Raw genomic sequence first — 12990 nt, 5'->3', positions numbered from 1 at the left:
AAGTTTCTCAAATATACGAATTTTGTATATAGGAGTGGCACCTTGCCCATTTTAAATTGTAAAATTAAATGTTGCTTCTTTCAGACTATAGGAAGAAACTTTTACCAAATCGGTCCATCCGTTTGGCTGTTTATAGACTTTAAACGAAAATACAAACAAACTCAAACATTACAAATACATTTTATTCATAAAACAGGTGAGAATGTTAAGCTACGTTCACACCTAACAAATATTTGACGAAAATGACGTGACCCCTAAAAAATCTACATTTTGATTTCCTTACAATATATATTTATTTGCACAAACATAATATATCTTTGACGAAATCAGTTCAGAACGTCTTTATTATTTGTTTCGACAATATTTGCAATTACAAAAATCATGCAGAATCATAAATAAATTTGCAAAAATTAGTGGTTACGTCTTTTTTATCAAATGTTTGATAGGTCTAAACGTAGCTTTATATTCGGCTATGCCGAATCTTATATACCCTCCATCAAATCATTTCCGAAACAAGTTTTTCATTTATAAGATCAATTATTACACGATCCTCGTAACATTTTGTAGAACGACTTTGGCTCATACAAAACTTATTTATGTCGAATTTCATCGCTGTTCTTGTATTTTTAAGTCAGTATTGTGCGTTAATGTCAACGGGACCTTATATGGAGTTTAGGTCAATTATGGCTCGATCCTCGTCAATTTTTCTAAAACGATTTTAGTTTATACAAATATTGTTTATATTGAATTTCATCACTGTACTTATATAGTTGAGGTTTTAATAATTAACGCATAATTTCTGAAAGGGACCTTATAGGGGAGTTAAAGTCAATTATGGATCGATACTTGTACAATTTTCTACAATGATTTTAGTTTCTACAAATATTGTTTATGTTGAATTTCATCGTTCTGCCGCCTTTTTAAGCAAGTAATGAGCGTTAAAGTCATTTTCTTAAGGGGACTATATATGGGGGTTAGGGTCAGTTGTGGACCGATACTCATAGAATTTAGTACACCCTAGTTGAAGTCATTTTTTATAAGGGGGCCTAAAAAGGCAATTGGATGAATAATCGACTGAATCTTACAAAATTTGATAAATATATTATGGTTTCAATAAAATATATTCATGTCGAATTTTATCGCTATATTAGATTCTGTCAGAGAGAGGCATGAGCGTTTGAGTCACTTTTTTATGGGGACCTTATATGAGGTTTAGGGTCAAATATAAGCCGATCTTTCTAAATGTTTACAAAAAGATTAAGGTTCTTATAAGGCAAGCTTGTGCAGAATATTAGCGCTAAACATTATACCAGTTATGAGCGTTAAAATCACTTTCTAAGGGGACCTTTTGGGGGCTAGGTGGAACCGATATTGTCCATTTTCAATACCAAGCTACATCAATATAAAATCAGTGAAAATCTCAGATGAATATTTCGAGGTGCTACAAACGAAATGATAAAAACTTTTTTGATGATGGATATAAAAAATTAGATACTTTTAAATCGGCCTGTTTTTCATCATATCTACATCATGTCTTACAAATACCTGTTCCTTTTTATTTACGTCAAAGGCGCAATTTATAAATTTAAACACAACCACACAATTGTACACTAAATATGACATTAATGTCAGTTTAACTGGCTTTAAATACACATACATACATAAGTACATTTACGAAAGCGATAAAATTTATGATTAAACGAGCGTTATATTCACGATACAAAAGAGTATCTGTGTCGCCCTATAAATTCCCACAAATTTTCATGTGTTTCTTAAGGTTTATTTTAGGTTATTTATGGCTCATAAAGACATTAATTCTTTTTTTTGGCAAACATGAATAAGAATGAAGTTTTACATGGTTATCGTTGGCTAGAAATGGAATCAAGGATACAAACAAATACTTAAGCTACACATATGAAGCATATTTATTTAACGATAATAAATACATGAGGATGTCCTGGAACAGAGCTGTGAAACTATGAAATCTTTAATTAAAACTCTATAATAGTTTTTCGAGTAATTATTAAAAAGACCGAAAATTGTGTTTTTTTTTTTCAAACTTCAGGACACGGTATCTCAAATCCCACATGTTATTCAGCGGAAGTTAGTCCTTTAGAAAAGTATACTTTGGTCTCTGTATACTTTACCGGTCTGTATTATATAAACCTTGTATATCACTTTCGCAAAGTGCTATTTTTTGTCTTTCGCAAAGTGCTATTTTTTGTCCTCTTCATGTTATTGTAAATTTTGACACAAACCCCTGATTTGGATTCTTTCAAAGCTCTGGCAACTGGTCTTTTTTAACATTTGGGAGATTCTTTGCCACTACAGAAGTAGTTTAAGTCTTGGGGTTTTATGCTTCACTGACATCATTGTGCTCGCATTACGGGAGAGTAAATAAATACAAGATAAGGTAAAATACAACAACAATAACACACACACACACAATTCTTCACACGATTATTATGCTGTTAATGGTTAATATCTGTCAGTGTGAATGTGAATTAAACAGGAAAGTGAATAAAGGAATATTACAACTTACACATCATTAATCATTTTTAAAAAAGGATATTTTCTCATACACACACACATGTATGTGTAAAATAACAATGTTATCAATATTTAAGAATTATTTAACTAGAAAAAAAGAAGAAGGGAGTAAAAACTAAAATGTAATTTATATATTTTTATTTATTTAAAACTATAACAATTAAGTTAAATGTTGTTTTTTTTTTTGTTTTACACCAACCATAGTTAGCCGCTATTTATGATGTCAAATTTAATTAGAAAAACCAACAAAACATAATATTTGCATTTTGCCCATTTAATTTTGTTTAGTTTTTAACTGGACCACAGTGCGTATGAAAAACATTTTTTTTTCAAAATTAAAACCTAAACATTTCTTTGTGGTTTTAATCATGCATCATAGACTAAATTTAAAATCATAACAGTTTGTTTAGCCTCATTCCCTCTTTTAAAGATTAATGTTCAGTTTTTGGTTACAAATGTTAGACGTCCATAGGCGAATCACATTTGAATCCTAGTGTGTGATTAGTTTAATTGTTGCTTTGCGGTCATAATTTATAAAAATCCAGACTACATAATAACTCAGCAAAATGTTTTGCTGATTTGTTGCATTCAATTTAAAAGTTTTCGATACTTTAATGTTGGAATCGATAACGGAATTGATAATGCAATGTCCATCTGTTCGTTGTAAACAATTTTCTTAAAAGCCAAAATATCTTAGAGATCCAATTTTCAATATATACTTTTGAGGACTTTCTATTTCAAATCATAAAAAAATTTTCCATAATCCTAAGGGTACGTGTGTCGAGTTCCATCAAACTATGAATGATGCGACCTGTAGTTTGATTACAAGGTTTGCATGGACGGTCAGACAGACAGACGGACGGGCGGAAAAACGGACGGACGGACATAGGTAAATAGATTGAGAAAATGATTCTGCACCGATTGGTATACTTTAAGGTGAAATCAATATTACAATAGGTTAGAAACATCAGCACATATCTAATATACCCTCCCCACTAAAGTGATGTAAGGTACAAAAACTAGTTCTTGAACTCATTTTGTTAAGCCTGTTCTCGTGATTTTTGTTTCAAATGGTCATCTTCGGAACTGGTTTTGAGTAAGCCTTATTAAGTCAATAACCGTTTTAGGAACGGTTCTACAACTAGTTCTTATTCAATGATTTTTCTTAGAATTTGTCATCATCGATACGATACTTCTAGAAGACCTACAAAAGGCGACTTTTGGTGAATTTTCGTTCTATAAAAAGTACTTTTTGTACTTTCTACTATATTGAACCTGGAAACAAAAACTTTAACATCTAGAGGCTGGGAGTAAATAAGCACCTATAAAAAGGAAAATTTCTTTCTTTAAAAGGTACATTTTTCTTATTACTTTTTTCTTATTTAAAAGGTGCTTTAAAATTAGGGATCTAGAGCCCAGATTAAAAAAGAATAAGGGTTGATTTTTCTTCTTAAAAATATACTTTTTTCAATTTTCTATAATATTAGAAACATAAAATTAAACATTCAGAGTACTAAGAGAATGAAAACCTGTAGAACTTATTGATTTTTCTGCAATATTAAACTTTAAATTTTTACCAGACTTTAACTATATGTTGAATGAAAATCTATGTTGAAATCAGATACGAATCGAGCTTAAATCAAGCACGTTTTGTAATTAATTCAATTAAATCGTTCTTATTTTTATCTTAACTCAAGTATGGAGAGATTATATCAAACCGGATATACTCAAAATAAATGCATAATTTAAAAAAAGGTTTTCCGGATCCGACAATACGCCTGGAACTAAATTGACACCAAGGTGTTTATAATATTTAAATAACATCCGTTGTCAAAGCATATTCACACGTACGACAACACTATGTAATGTTGAAAACGCAACGTTATCAACATTGCAACAATTATTTGTCGAAATCTATGTTTTATACTCATCCGTTGTCTAAATGTTAACAAACGTGGTAAGCTCACTATTGACAACAATTAACAATTGTTGACAATGCAATGTTGTCAACATTTCAGCAATTCGTTATCGAAATCTGAAAATCTGAAACGTGAAAATAAACTTTGAAACGCCTGAGTGTTGTCTCCAGTTTGGATAAACCTTTTTTTAGTCTAGCGGTTATAGCTCTGTAATCTTATTCTCAGAATATAAAAAGCTTCACAAATTGGTGTATACACGCAGAGAAAAAACATAGTTCGACATGGTTACTATAACTAAACGATGTTCACTGTAACAATATATTGGTATCAAAAACATATAATTGTTATTTTAATTCTATTTAAACAATATTGTTGTTACTATAATCATTTTTATGTTCATGGCAATTATAAATTTGGGTATGATTCACTGAAAAATAATTATTTTTTCAATAACTAAGTAATGGTAACGACTAAAACATATTATGTTACTAACAAATATTTCATCTTATTGATAACCATTATATGTTCTGTTGCTATATGTTGTATAACCATTATATGTTATGTTGTTATAAATAACCATTATATGTTTTGTTGTTCTATGTCTGTTGCTACAACAACAAAACAACTTTAGCCACGCACCTCACACATATTATTTTGTGTGTATTGTTTAAAGCGACAATAAAATGAGTTGAAATAGTTCTCATTTGGTTTATAACATTATATGTATAAGTATTTTGTGTAAAATAATGTAGTTATGTTTTTGGGAATCAAATTGAAATTTGTAAATCGGTTTGAGTAATGAAGGTTTTTACTTTTTTAGAAACTGTAATTGTACTGATATTTATATATTTATTATTTTTATTATATTATATTTTTAACTATATTTTGATCACATTGGATCATAATATAGTCATGTATAACAAACAATATTAAGGTAAATAAAAAATATTATAGTAAATAAAAAATATTATGATAAAAAGGTTTAGCTGATTTTAATCATAATATGATATTTTAAAATTGTTACAATAACCATAATATATTTAGACTACAGTCATAATTTTAACCATAATATGTTGCTCTTAGAACATGGTTACCACAACCATGTTTTTTCTCTGCGTGTAGATCAGACAAGAAATAATTCGCTGGGTTATATAAAGAACATATCATTAGTACATACACTTCTCGACTAAACGCTGTGAAAACCTATTTGCCTTTGGAATAGATTTGTTTATCCATAATTACAGCAATATGATGAACAGTGGTTTAAAAAATAAAGCAAAATAGTAACAATGAAATTAAGATCTGGAAATTTAAATTTTCCATAAATGTTCTAATGAAAAATTTAAATAAATTTAAACTAACTACTTGAAGGATTTTTAATATTTCCGAAAAAGTTCATTTTTAACTACTGTTCTTGCCTAATGTTCTATGCGAAATTTAACAAACAAATTAAACTAGAAAAAAGTGCAAAAAAATTTACATATGCCGCAAAAAATCTACATTAGTTTAAATACATGAATTTACATTCCCATTTCCTTTCATCCAACAAAATATGGCCAATAATGCAATGAGGTTTATTTTTGCCAATACAATGCATTTTATAGGAATTTCCAGGATTAAATGTAATTTATAAACGTTTTTATTTCATTTGATTTAATGATCAAAATCCAAACACACAAAAATTTCAAATAAAAAAAATTCAAAACAACAACAAACATTTCTTGTATGAACAGGCGTTCGGGCAAGGCAAACAGAGCCAAATGACCACAAAAGAGCAGAGACAAGATTAAATGAAATCGAAATAAACGATTTTTAATGGTTTTTTAAATCCAACATACATTTGGTTCATACTCATACATTTACAGCAACAATAGAGAAATAGAGAGAGTCCACAATATGGATTTAATGAACATTTTAGTTACACATCCAAAACACCCACAATCATTTTAAAAGAGTTTGGCAACTAACGATTATTTAAATATTTGTGTGTAAGCACTATGGGGTTATGCGTTTGTCTATATGTATCTACATGAGCCAACGGCCAAACACAGTGGCAAAAACGAGGTCATTAATTATTTTTACTAAATCTGTGAGATAAGGCGACATGGGTTAAATATTTTTGTATGTGTGTGTGTGTGTTTAAAATCCATTTTCAAACTTCCATTTGAGTGAGCTAATAAGTGTAGCAGCAGCCAGTACTGATACTACCTCTACCTAATCTAATGAGTTAAATAACTAACCCCACATAAATGTTACAAAACAAAAAAATTCCCGCATCCATTATCTGTGTGGTTGCGTGTGTAAGTGCGATTCCGTATGATGACCATAGATATTTACATGAGGCAGACGATTAATTAATCTTCAAGGACTATTCAACTCCCTCTCTTAATATTTTAAATTAAGGGTTTCATATTTATTTTCTCATTAGTAAAATTTATGTAGAGCTGAAGGAATAAATAACAGTAGTTCAGATATGGAGACTGTGTGTATGGCAGGATTAATATGGTGTAATCAAGAGTATTTCTTTGAGGGGGAGTAGAAGTGAGGATGTAGAATGATGTAAAAATATATGAAGCTTTATAAAAATATTGATCAATATTAAAGCTGTTTAAAAAGTCAATAATTAATTTAATAAAATTAAATTGTGTCTCTAATGATGAGAATTTAACCAGAACTAAACTGGAACGATTTGAATGAACTAGAACTGAACTAGAACTGAACTAGAACTGAACTAGAACTGAACTAGAACTGAACTAGAACTGAACTAGAACTGAACTAGAACTGAACTAGAACTGAACTAGAACTGAACTAGAACTGAACTAGAACTGAACTAGAACTGAACTAGAACTGAACTAGAACTGAACTAGAACTGAACTAGAACTGAACTAGAACTGAACTAGAACTGAATTGGAACTGAACTAGAACTGAACTAGAACTGAACTAGATTTTCAGCTTATCCTGCTTATGTCGAATATAATTTCTTGTTTATGATATCTGTTAACTTTTGTAAATTGAATGAATTAACCTCGACGTTCTACTTAAACTTTAACCTCTAGTCGATATCATAAAAGCTCCTAATAACGTGGAAACAGTTTTATGATCTCCATTCTTGATGATGAAAAGGTAAAAAAGGATAACAAAGCTATGTTTTTTTCTTCAAATGACCCATTTATAATGTCAATATTTTTTCTAATAATTCGTTTAGATTTCATACATATAGTCTTTTTATTTTTCTATTATTATTGCTACTCCTGTTGTAGTTGCTTGTAATCCTTAATAAATGACAGAAAGACAACGATTCTCTCAACCACATTTATTTTTATTACCGACTGACATTCATTTCTATTTGTTTCCTTTATTATCTATATCCTTTGTCCCTCAGTCTATATCCCTTTTATGTTCACATTGATTTGTTGTGTGAGTATTTGTATGAGTTTAATGTGACATGATGTTTTATACACTGTCATTAGCAAACATTAGACAAAATAACAAATATCAATAAAACAGTTTATGAAATAAATAAAAATGACCAACATTTAAAGGACTTACTGAGATTTACGAAAAAAAATCCCAGACGAAGATAAAGTCAGTATGTTTTGCTGAGAAAATTGATTTAAATCAAAGTCATCTATTGTCTTGAAGGTCTTTGGTTGAAGTTTTTAAAATATCAACCAAACTAAACTGAACCTGAACTGAACTAGAACTGAACTAGAACTGAACTAAAACTGAACCAGGACTGAACTAGAACTGAACTAGAACTGAACTAGAACTGAACTAGAACTGAACTAGAACTGAACTAGAACTGAACTAGAACTGAACTAGAACTAGAACTGAACTATAACTGAACTAGAACTGAACTACAAGTGAACTAGAACTGAACTAGAACTGAACTAAAACAGAACTAGAACTGAGCTAGAACTAAACCTTAACTAAACAGAATCTAGAAAAATTAAGAACTAAACAAGTATCCATGTTTTATCATAATTTTTAAAAAATGATATAAAAGAAACCAATGTAGACTGATTTTCCTTGATTAAAAACCTCATTTAATGCCATGATTAATAACACTTCAAGATAAATGCAATGAATTCAAAATAAATAAAAAAAATATTTCTTCCAATTTTAAATCTCCACAGATGCCACATTATTATTGGCAACATTTTGTAGCACAATACGAACCAGAATTATGGAAATGCATCAATTTAATTACGCACGTGCGTCACGTGACATTGAGCGGCGTAAAAATTGCATTTTGCAAAAAAGAAATCGAATACGAGAAAAAAACACCCCTTTTAATGATGACAACCGCAACATCAGCGATATGAATATGTTGCTGTTGAATGTGGGGTTGGAAAATATTTCATTAAATATGATAAATGGTCAACGATTAACGGTGTAAATACTACTACATCTACGCTTCCAGTTTACATTATTACACAAGAAATTTAAATTCATACAAACAAAAAACATGTTGCCACAGAAAATTATATGTTGGAACAGCAACAAGCTTAGGAAACGGAAGGCAAACTCCCTTAAGAACAAAAATTTAAATACAAGTTAGAAAATCTTGTTAAACACTAAACATTAGTATGATATTCTACTTAGGCTTTTGTTTGTCTCATGACATGATAAATTGTTTGAAATTTTTCAAAACTTTTTGTCGTTGTTACAGCAAAGTACTTGCAATTAAATTCAACTGAAGACAAAATAAATGAAGAATAACAAATTGTGGAAAACCACAGCCACAAATATTTGTCGTATGTCAAGTAAAATATTTTCAAAAGGGAATAATGAAAAGAAAACTTTTGTGATGTTTCCATTTAAATGATAAAATCGCGAATCGCTAGATCTTGAACATAGTTGTATGAAGGTGTAATGGGAGCAAAGTATGACAAATTCTAAAAATTTTTCATATGTAAAATTCTTCCCATGTAGTAACAACTAACAAATTTATACATTTGTATAGCAATAGCAACCAAAATAGCAAACATCTACTGACTTAATATTATCTGGTTTTCTATTAGCTGTACGCCAACAGCAGCATCACATCCAGTCACTTTTAGTCACATACAACATTTTAGCCATTCAAATACTAAACTCTATACTTTGTGTTTTTTTCTTTTTTGTGGATTTCAAATTATTTCCTGAAAATTATCCAACTTATTTTCACAGTTGGATGCAACTGGACATTTCAATTTTATGCTGTCAACAGCATCTCAATGGCAGCGTACTCAAGCAGGCACACTGCTGTTTGTCCTCACACATTAAAAGTGTTGAAAATTGATTTGCACTTAACTCAAAACCACAAAACATCAGATGCAAATGATTTGAAACTATAGAATGAGTTGTAATTGCAATTATAGGGAATAAATCATTAAATTACAATTTCACTTCCAAAATAACTTCCATGAGAATAACATACAAATGACATCTTAAGAATCACTTCAGAAGTAGTGAATTTGGAATGTAAAATCCCTACTATAACAAGCCTGTGTTAAAATCATCACTTCTTCAGGTCTTTTTCAGCTCTTCCTTGGAGTAAATTCTACTTCTTTTTCGCTTCTTTCGAAGTTCTTTTTTATGGGTAATTAGAATCTCAGAATTTAATATTTTTGATGCAAAATGATTTAATTTGATCAAAATAACCTGTGTTATAATCATCACTTCTTTAGGTCTTTTTCAGCACTTCCATTGAGTAAATTCTACTTCTTTTTCGCTTCTTTGGAAGTTATTTGTTTGCTGGATAGTGAGAATTTTAAAATATTACTTTTTTAATGCAAAATGGCTTTATTTGATCAGAATTTTTGATGATCGTTGATTTTAATTAATTTCGTTAAAGAATTTGAATTCGATTTATTCTGAAAAATTTTATCGATTGCTCTAGAGCTTCTATGTTAGATAGCATGTTTATCGATCGCTTTTGATCTCCTATGTTAGCTCGAGCTTTAGTAAGCACCGCTTGCTTGGAGGTCTTTAAAATAATCTCTAACTAATTTGGGAGATTTTTTATTTTAAAAATTCGTTGGAGACGCATCCTTAAGAGTGACCAGATCATTAAAGAGACTTGTACTAAGATATCTTAGTCTAGATAGGGCCAGAGTAGTTTAAATGTTCTTAAACCAGTTAAGATCTGGTTTTAATCGATCATATTTTAGCAATTTAATTCCATCGAATGCCCTCGTGATCGATAGAGTTTTGAACAGGATGAGAATGCATTTGAGAATTTATCTTAGTGCGTCTACTTTCAATAGGTACTTTAGATAGTCCAGTACATGATATCTTAGTCCATGTTAGTCAAGGCTTTGAGAAAACTATATGTTTCAATACAATGTTTTCGTACAAATGATCCTAGTGCGTCTACTTTCAATACTTTAGATAATCAAGTACATGATATCTTACTCCATGTTCTTGTGCCGATAAGTTTTTGTGCGAGAAAGAAGTATTTGGAATATTTTACAAAGTTCGTTGATCCCTTAACATTTATTAACAATTTAATATCCCCAAAACGCACTTGTGTTCTAAAGCATACAGCCGACAGTCCAGATCATGATAAAAGTTTACATATATTGATACTCAGGCAGAGGTATAATAAACGAGAGAGGCTTGTACTCAGAAGACCTAGGTCCTAAGCATTTTAGATAGTCTTAAAGTTTCTAAAGTCATCTTATTTGGTGATCATGTTCGAAGAACAGTAAATTGCTCATTATTGGCAATTATATTACTTACAAACTTAAAACTCTTCTAAGTTGGAAGAGGGAGTGAATTCTAAATATGTAGAGTAAATTTTTATTACGTTATTTATTAAAAATCTTTTATTTTAACACCTTTTTAAAGATTTCGTTATCCCTAACCTCCCTTGAAACTCATACCTTATTCATTATAGAAAAGAAAATTTTACAAAAGGATTTTTTCTATTTTCTATTTGTTTTACTTTCTTTGTAACAAACAAAAGCCATTTAAAATGTAAATAAATTGTTGTTTTTTTGTTTTGCAGAAAAGAGGGCTTCGAAATAATTGCATTTAATGGCTTCCCACAAATAGAAAAATAACGGAAACAATGGCTGTGAAACAAACAAAAGACAATAATGATGACTTCACTTCCACTTCAACAAAACAGGTGAGTGAAAGTTAAATTCCTTTTCCAAGCAAAATATTTTTAACTTGAAGAAGGTAATTGAGCGTTATCTTTCTTACTGTTTGAGATTTAAACATCTAACGAAGTTCTCTTAGCAATAGATACATTATTGTGCCTACAGTTTTTCATCCTTTTTTTAAACAGCTCCCTAATGACTAACGAAACAGTGACAAAACTTTTTGTTTCGCGTATTTAAGTCACAACAACTTGTATTGTAACTTTTTGGTTTTCAAGTTGTATTTTTTTTTTTTTTTGCTGTTCAAATGAAAGGCAAATACTAGAATTTGAGTTGAAAAAGAATAATTTACAATTTAAAAAATAAACAAAGAACTTGTTAAGTTGTTAATTCGCGGTTGTCTTTGGCGTATAAAGAAAAGTTTTGAAGCCAGCGACTTTGAGCGGAAAAAAAATGTGAGGAGAACTATAAATGAAGTTGTCACAATGTCTATAAATTTTCATTCATAACTAGATCTAAACTGCAGACATCTTATTAGATTTAATTTTTTCAAAATTTTTGTTTTTATTTCTTTTTACAAAATCATTTCAAAATTATTTTTTCTTATAAATTACTCAAACAATTTCTTCACTTCATTTTCAGTTGTAATTGTAACGTACTAAATTTTTTTAAATATACAGTACTTTTATGGTTGGTGGCTTTACTAAACAGTACTAAAACGGTTGATGTCATTGCTATACTATGTCTTCAATACATTCTACTTCAAATCCACAAAATAGTTTTCAAAATCACTAACTTTTGTATATAACTAAAAAACAACAAACCTAATTTTGAATATTTGCCTTGAAAACCCCAGACTTTACCAGAAGCCAAAAAAGGTCAAAATCTGTTATAATTTTTACTTCGAATCAAATTTTGATTATATAACAAAACAAAAGTGATATTCTGTATTTATTAAAATTTAACAAAAACAAGGTATTTTCTTTTTTGAAAACTAGTATAATCTATAGTCTAGTCTTAAGCCCGGTATAGCACAGTCCACTCTATAGTCCAGTATATACAGTCAATTTTATAGTCTAGTCTGCAAAATAGTCTATTCTATAGTCTACTCTATAATCTAGTCTATAACCAAGTCTATAATCTATTCTATAGTCCAGTCTATAATATAATTTATAGTCTAGTGTATAGAGTAGTCTTGATTATAGTCTATAGTCTGGACTATTGTCTAGTCCATAGTCTATTCTATAGTTTACACTGTAGTCAAGTCTATAATCTTGTTTATAGCATAGTCTTTAGTTTAGTCTATAATATTGTCTATAGTATAATCTATAGTCTAGTCTATAATCTAGTCTATAGTCTAGTCTATAGTCTAGTCTATAGTCTAGTCTATAGTCTAGTCTATAGTCTAGTCTATAGTCTAGTCTATAGTC

The 12990-nt window shown here is 29.7% G+C and overlaps 1 long non-coding RNA gene across 4 annotated transcripts in view; it reads left to right on the top strand.

Annotated features, from left to right (window-relative positions):
- Positions 1-12990, top strand: part of LOC111675835 — a 144298-nt gene that overhangs the window by 73122 nt on the left and 58186 nt on the right. For all 4 annotated transcript variants that reach the window (XR_006940383.1, XR_006940382.1, XR_006940381.1 and 1 more), the window contains exon 3: positions 11464-11586. This is a non-coding gene — a long non-coding RNA (uncharacterized LOC111675835). The remainder of the gene's footprint in view (positions 1-11463; positions 11587-12990) is intronic.

This window comes from Lucilia cuprina, chromosome 3 (genome assembly GCF_022045245.1).
Source record: "Lucilia cuprina isolate Lc7/37 chromosome 3, ASM2204524v1, whole genome shotgun sequence".
NCBI lineage: Eukaryota > Metazoa > Arthropoda > Insecta > Diptera > Calliphoridae > Lucilia > Lucilia cuprina.
Note: the sequence above shows the minus strand (reverse complement) of the source record. Positions and strands in the feature narration are given on the sequence as shown.